General features: G+C 46.8%; 1 pseudogene; it reads right to left on the bottom strand.

The window, feature by feature from the left end:
- Positions 1-2,890: 2,890 nt before the first annotated feature.
- Positions 2,891-5,179, bottom strand: LOC124988485 (ER lumen protein-retaining receptor 1-like; annotated as a pseudogene).
- Between the last annotated feature and the right edge of the window lie 2,567 nt (positions 5,180-7,746).

The raw sequence follows: 7,746 nt of genomic DNA, 5'->3' as shown, positions 1-7,746 counted from the left end.
ACAGTAAGTTTCTTTTCCAAGAGGCCCTAATGAGATCAAGGGCCTATAAAATGGTTCTGGAATTCACTAGAACTCCTTGCACTTTTCCCCAGGTTTGTCACTTGCTAATGACATTTTCTCACTCTGGTCCTATTGCTCAGGAGTGAAGTGAGCTGAGAGCCAGCCTGCCCTGCTGGGGCCTCTTGTGAACAGAGGGATATATGGGAACTTGCTAGAAATATGGGCTTCTGTGGCTGGCATTTAAATGTGCTCCAATACATTAAGAAACACAGTACTGAGACGTCGGGATAAGTGAGATGGCCAATATCTGAGAACACAAGAGCAAATGTACTAAGGGTTACATAAAACCCTGGCTGATGTGGCAAACAGATTTCCCTAAAACCCTGCTATTCCAACCCTCTTCTTATGGCCTAGGATAGGGTTACAGGGACATAACGTGCCTGATCAAACCATTAAAAGAAAACAACCTAAAAGTTTAGAACGTTGACAGACTGGATTCTTTTCAGAATACAGAGCCAGACTTACAAAAGTGCTGATGTGTATCTTTGCAAAGTCCTATAAAATTGTGGTGAGAAAAGGGAAATTGACGTTGGAAACCCTCCACTCATCAGCTGAATTTCCACTCCCCTGTTCTCGGGGCTGTCTGGCTAGCCCCTGGCTGACTGCAGCCCAGCCCGGAAGAAAGCCCCAGCTCATGCCCAAGTGCAGGAGGCTGCCCTGCACTTCCTGGCTGTCAGGAAGTTGAACCCGAGGAGGACGGCGGGGGGGCCAGGAGAAGCCAAGGTCCTCGTGTGACAGGGGGATCTGTCCTGACGGAGAGAAGGCACCCAGTCCCAGACGCACCTGCAGAAGAGGTGACAGATGGTTTTGGGAGCAGGACTCGTCTCCCTCCAGTTCAGCGTGTAGAAGAAAACACTCTTATGGGATGACTTCCTTGTGTGCGACCTGCGACAGCAGGGAACCTCTAAATATTTACCCAGCGGCTCTCCTGGGGTCTTCTCTGAAAGCAGAGAGAGCGCCCTGTTTTCTTGTTCCCTGGGGTGGTGCTGTGCTGGTGCCTGGTTTAACCCTGAGATTAAAGGGACATTATATAAAGGAGTTGGAGACAGTGCCCCATGATTTGGAAAAGCTTGGGCTGTTATCTCTTAAAACATTGTCTCAGCACCTTTGTGTTTTAATGGAGTTTTTCCTTCACAAATTCATCCTGGTTTTATTGTTTTGCCCATGTCCTGGGAGGACGTGGGAAGAGAAAGTATGTTTTGGAGGGGTTCGCAGGCTCTTGGGCACACTCTCCCCCGCTGACACGTGAGAGTGCCCTAGTGAGGGGCGCCTGGGCCTGGTCACCAGCTCCGAGGAGCTTGGATCCCTGGCTTGGAGCGGCTGGATGGCCTTTTCCTCACTCATCCACACAGATGTGACTCTCCTGTCACCCCCTGCAGAAGGGGCACCTTCTTAGCTTCCCCAGGGAGATGCTTGGTTGGGGAGATGGCAGGGTGTGCTGACCTTTGTCTTAGTGATTCCCTGAATCCCCCAAGGCACACCAACAGTGGAAGAGCCAGTGAGTTGGAGCACAGGATGGGAGGAGCCCTGCAGCTGGAAGAGAGAGACACAGATTTAATCCCTGCTCTGTCACTAACTAGCTGTGTGACTCTCTCTAAGTCAGTTAGCCTCTCTGGGTCAGTTTCTTACCATGTGAAATGAGGGACTTTGATTACCTACCTTCAAGTTTTCCGGACATGCTAAAATGTTATGGGCTTAGAAGAGGAATGAATGCAACTGCACAACCATAAGTTAGTGGAAAAAAGATCCCAGTCCCTGGAAACTGCCCTTTACCTTAGGTACTGCTGCCCAAAGCTCGGGGGTTCCTTTGCAGCCTGTTCCTGTATCCACAGACCTGAAGGAAGTCCCTCTGCTGGGTTGGGCTCAGAGAACTTTCCTGCAGGGGCCAAGATCCTCTCTGTGGGGGCATCACAGGGCTGTGGAGGGGGTGGGAGTGTCAGAGAGCTCCTGGTCCAGAGGGAGCAAGGGCTGGGCACCATGCAGGACTTCTGCCTGTAAATGGATGGAAATGGGGATGATCATGCTAAGTGGAGTAAGCCAATCCCAAAACCTAAGGCTGACTGTTCTCTCTGATATGTGACTGTTAATATGCAACAAGGTGGGGATAGAAATCCATCGGATTAGACAAAGGGGAACGAAGGGAAGGAAGGGGGTTGGGAACTGGAAAGACTGTAGAATGGATCTGACCTAGCTTGCTTTCCTACGTTCGTATATGAACACGCCCAGTGTAACTCCACACCATGTACAACCTCAAGAGTGGGACGTGAGACTCCATGTAGGTCTGATATGACAAAATGCACTCTACTGTCATGTGCATCTGAAAATACAAATAAAACATTTTTAAAAATTGTGATCCTCCTGCCTCAGCCTCCTGGGTAGCTGGGATTACAGTTGCGTGCCACTGTGCCCAGCTGTAAAATGTTTTCATATTGAGATAAAAGAAAGTAAAACAGTCTTAACTTTGAAAATGTTTAAATAATTGGCACAGCCCATTTCATAAGAAAAATTCACATGCAAAAGTATTTATGGCAGTGCTTGTAAAAGATACGACTTGGAAAAGGTGAATTCCCTTTAGAAATGGTATCAACATTTGCATTTGGCTTGGAAACCTAGTTATTAGTGATTAACAGCTAAAGAAAATGTGATCCCTTACTATCTTGGCTACATGAGGATATTTTTAGGATGATCAGGTCAACACCAAACAAGATAATTGGAAAAAAAAAAAAAACAATAAAAGCCCACATCTCTAGGAATCATTTCCTTTTGAGATCTAACCCAAGGAAGCTACTCCTCAAAGACCTTGCTTCCTCCCAGACTGAGCGGCGTGAGGTCACTGGTGTCCAATGCTCCCAATCCTGCACAATGAGCAAGAGATCCATGAATCCACATGGGCCATGAATACGGCATGAAATACTTCCCAAATGTGTGTCGATGCTGTTGGACAAATTAGTTATAAAGTGGCCTTGATAGGAGTGCAAACCCATCAGATTGAGCTGCCTCTGCCAACACAAAGGTGAAGGAGCACCCAGGCTGGAGAAAGCCAGGGGTGAGCGCTAAGCCATGACCAAGTGACCAAGTGTATCTGGAATTGCTTAACCGGGTTCTGGCTTACAGCAGCCCCAGGTCACCACCAGCAGCTTAAGGAGTGGAAAACTTTGCTAATGCCCAGATCTTCCAGGCAGTGTCCCCTTAACAAAGGGATTTCCCTAAGAGTCAAATGCAATCAGAAACTTAACCCAAAAACATTCTTTTCAAAAAATTCATGAATCTTTTGGTATTTAACCAGTTGTGCTTTCTTTCTAGATTTAAAGGTAACACATCTGTCTGGGGTACTGACATCTGTCTCTAGGACAGGCCTCCAGGAATGTCCACTCCTAGATGCTGATGCATTTTGAGGACAGGGAGGGGAGGTGTCTTGCATATTGCTGAACAGCAGGATAACAGGAAGTGACTTCCTGCTGGCATAATACTCCTGGCCTCATGCAAGGACCTCCCTGGGGTCCCACCCACTGTTTGATCTTGTCTCTGATGTCCGGATTTGAAATGAATGATTTGGGTCGGTGGCATGCCAAGCATGCTCTGTGGAGTGCTGAGTTGGAGGACGGCTGGGTCCTGGTTCCCTGTTAAACTGAACAGCTGGACTGAGCTGCTGAAACACCCTTGGAGATGGCTGTTCCCACGTCTGACTTCCAACAACAGAGAAGGCTGATGAGCCTCTTGCAGGCAAGGGCTCCGAGCTCTGTCAGCTGGGAGCCATTGCTTTTGTCTCCCGTCACCTCGCCCATCACAGACCTCCTCCTTTTGACTTCCTGAACTCCTGTGGACGGGGAGCTTCCTCGTGGCAGATCACCTGTTCCCACTGGAAGTGTCCTTCTGGCCCCTCCAGCAACGTGTGCCTGTCGCCTGACACCTGCCTGGCTTGTCTCAGAGAGGAACAGTGCTGCCTTCTGCAGCGGCCCAACTGGCCACCAGGTCCTTACACACCACCCCACAGCTCGCTCCTCAGCTGGGAGGAGAGAGAACTGGAGAAGGACAGGTTTTACTTCTCCTGGAGGGGTTGGGCTTCACTTTACATTGCAAAGTTTGGAGACAAACTTTGTACATAAGTGACATTGCTGGTGCAGTTCTGCCCTTTCAGAGTGTAGGTTGCACCTGGACTGTCCCCCAAAAGTCCATGTGAAAAGCACCCAGAAACCACTGTGGATGTGGGACTCATGCAAGAGATTTTATTAAGTGGACAGGCAGATTGTCTGCCTGCAGTGTGTGAGAGAGAGAGAGAGAGAGAGAGAGAGAGAGAGAGAGAGAAAGTGCTGGAGTCATTCTTAGGTAGTTGAATTTCACAGGCTGATAACAATGGACCAGTGGCTGGCAAGGAGGTTCACTGGCTAACAATCTGGGATGTAAAATGGTGTGTGTGGGGGCGCAGAATACTGGCAGCAGCAAAATAGCAGATCTGATGCCAATATTCCTCCCTTTTTGTTTTTATAGATACCAGGGGTGGGACGATGATCTTTCCTCTCTAGCTTCTTCCTGCTGGTTGGGGGTGAAGAGTCTCATTCCACCAGTAGAGGGAAGGCTGGACCAGGCCGGCCACAACGGTGATGAGATTGAGGAAGCGGTAGTGCCAAATCCAGTTGAAGAGATAGAGGGTGCGGTGGACACCAGCATGAACATTAGTGGCTCGTGACGGTCTCCACCTCACCAGGCTTGCTCACCATAAACGACTGCAGCAAGATAGCCACTGACTCCAGGTAGATAGACAAGGTCCAGAGGATCTACAGAGGGGTGAAGTTGTGGTTGACCAGGAATGCCAGGATGGCCATGGGAAGACAAGGAACTCCAGCCGGAATGTGGTTCCCATTGTAAGTGGCCTTGAGCTTGCTATAAGTCATCCAGACCATGGTGAAAGAGCAGGCTACGCAGGCCACCTTCATGCATGTGTTGTAAAGTGAGATGCAGTTGGTGAAGAGGTCCAGGTAGCGGGCCGCGGACACCACAGCAAACGGGACCGGCTCTTCCCTGAAATCCCAGCACACAAGCGGAACTTCCAGATTTTAAGCAGTAGCAAGATGATGGTGAGGAGGTGGGAGAGGACTCCCAGGAATGGGAAGAGCTTCATGGTCGGGGGGGGGGCTCTGGCAGGGCTGAGCTGGAGGGAGGCAGCTGGTGTGGTGGGTGGCAGGAAGAGGGGCTGGAGAGGGACCCTCCGGTGGGCTCCACTCTGGGGAGGGGACTCTATGACGGGGAACTGAGGCCAGAGCTGATGGCTGAGCTAGAGCAGGGAAAAGGGAGGAGGAGGAGGGATTAATAGGGGGAGATGAAGCCAAAAGGAGGTGTTCGGGTTTGCAGGAAGAGCAAAGATCAGGTTTAGTGCACAAGAAAGAGAAAGCTTGAAGATAAGGAATCTCTTTCCATCTGCCCACTCACTCACAGAAGTCGTACACCATTACGTGGCCATTTTGGATTGATTATCTAAAGGATAGGTTTTGGTGGTCTTGGCTGGGGGTCAGGGTTAAGATTGTCTAGTAGACACCCCAGGGGTGAATCTATGGAAAGGAGGACACAGATCCCCTGGTGAAGACTGATACAGCCACGTCAGTGTCCAAGGCGTCCTGAGGTCACAGGCTGTTGGCTGGAGACAAGGAGACAGTACAATGATGGGAGTTGTCACCCCTGTCAGTGTGCCAGGCAAGAGACGAGGGGGTCAAGGACCTGACATCAGGATTTGAGAGAGAGAGAGAGAGAGCGAAGAGGAACCTCAACCCTGAGAGAGAATCTCCACCATAAAGATCGGGGATCTGCCTGTCAGATAAGGTCACCTAAGGGGGACAGTTGTAACTGTAAAAGTCGTGGCTGGGGGAACCCCCACTCCTCAACTGCCTCGAGGGTCACATCTCAGGTCAGCAGAGGAATGTTTAAGTTGACCCAGGGGAAAGCTCACCAATCTGAAGCCGGTGGTGGAGGTGGAACCGAGCGTCTAGGTGAATGGAAGGTGAGACCAGCGTCCAGGGCTCTGGGGCACTTCAATGTTGCTTTAAAAATAACAGCATGAAAACCACACAGTGAATCCCACCACCATGTACATTCTTAAGAATGGGATTCTAACCAGAATAAGATATATTCCATGCTTGTATGATTATATCAAATGCATCCTGCTATCATGTATAACTAAAAAGAACCCTACAAAAAGAAAGCATTCTGCCTCTTTAAAATGCAATACACAGAGCCCTCCTTCTACGTTCAACCCATCCTGCTCTGGGCTCAGCCTCTGCCCACTCCAGTGAAGTGCTTCTCCCTGTCTGGGGATTCCCACTCCCAACCAAGAGGGAGCAACAGGGACTGGATTGACCCTTTCGCTTGAGAAAACTAGAACTGGGTGCAATGGTACATGCCTGTAATCACAGTGTTACGGGGGCTGAGGCAGGAGGACTACAAGTTCAAAGCCAGCCTCACCAACTTAGTGAGGCCCTAAGCAACTTAGCTAGATCCTGTCACAAAATTAAAAATAAAAAAGGGCTAAGGACATGACTCAGTGGTTAAGTGCGCCTGGGTTCAATAGATGGTACCAAGAAAGGAAGGAAGGGAGGGAGGAAGAAAGGTAGGGAGGAAGGAATTAAAGAAAGAAACCAGAAAACCAGACAAAATATCTAAAGTTAGTATAGAGAAAATGAGAAAGGATAGAAATTTCAGTAATACCACATTAACCAAATTGGTCCTCTTGACAGGCATAGACTGGGTCACTTCAAAACCACAGAATGCACATTCTTTTCAAGAGCAAACACAACAGTTTTCTTATCCATAAAAATACTCAATAAATTAAAAGGTACTTAAATAATAGAAACTATGTTCTCTGACCACATGGAATTAAATCAGAATCAATAAAGCACTCATCTAGAAATTTGTCAGCTCTGGAAAATAAATAATATACTTCAAAATAACCAATAGTTTAAGAAGAGACAAAAAATGCTAAAAAGTTCTTTGATCTTTATATAAATAAAAATAAGCATATCAAAAATTCTGGGGATGTAGATAAAGCAGCACTTGGAAGAAAATTTATAGTATTAAACATTATAAATTAGAAAAGAAGGATGGTCTCAAATCAGTTATCTTAATTTCTTTCGTAAGAAACCAGATAAAGAGAAATAAATGAAACCCAAAGTAAGTAGAAGTTAGGAAAAAGTTAAGAATTAGAGCAGAATCAATGAAATAGAAATGAGAAAAACAACATAGAAAATCAATGAAATTAAAATCTGGGTTTTGAAAAAAAAAATCTGGGTTTTGAGATCAATAAAATTGATAAACCTCTGATCATCCAGAGAAGAGAGAGGGACAGGAAGAGAGGGAGGGAGAAAAGGAGGGAGAGAAAGAGAGAGAATATACATTTATAGTATCAGAAATGAGAGAAGGGACATTGCCAGAGCATCTACAGATAAGAGAAGGATAATTACGGAATATCATCAACATTTTTATGCCAATATATTTGACAATTTAGATAAAATGGACAAATTTATTGAAAGATAAAAATGGCCAAATCTCACTCAAAAACAAAGAGATAACATGAAAAGTCATATATCCTTTAAATAAATTGAATTTTAAATTAAAACCTTTTAGTTTCAATCTATTTCTACGGCTATAAAAATATGCTGAGTAGTTTATAAATAGCAGAAGTTAGTTGCTCACAGTTCT

The sequence above is a fragment of the Sciurus carolinensis genome, chromosome 7 (genome assembly GCF_902686445.1).
Source record: "Sciurus carolinensis chromosome 7, mSciCar1.2, whole genome shotgun sequence".
Lineage (NCBI taxonomy): Eukaryota > Metazoa > Chordata > Mammalia > Rodentia > Sciuridae > Sciurus > Sciurus carolinensis.
This window is presented reverse-complemented; position numbering and strand designations above follow the sequence as displayed.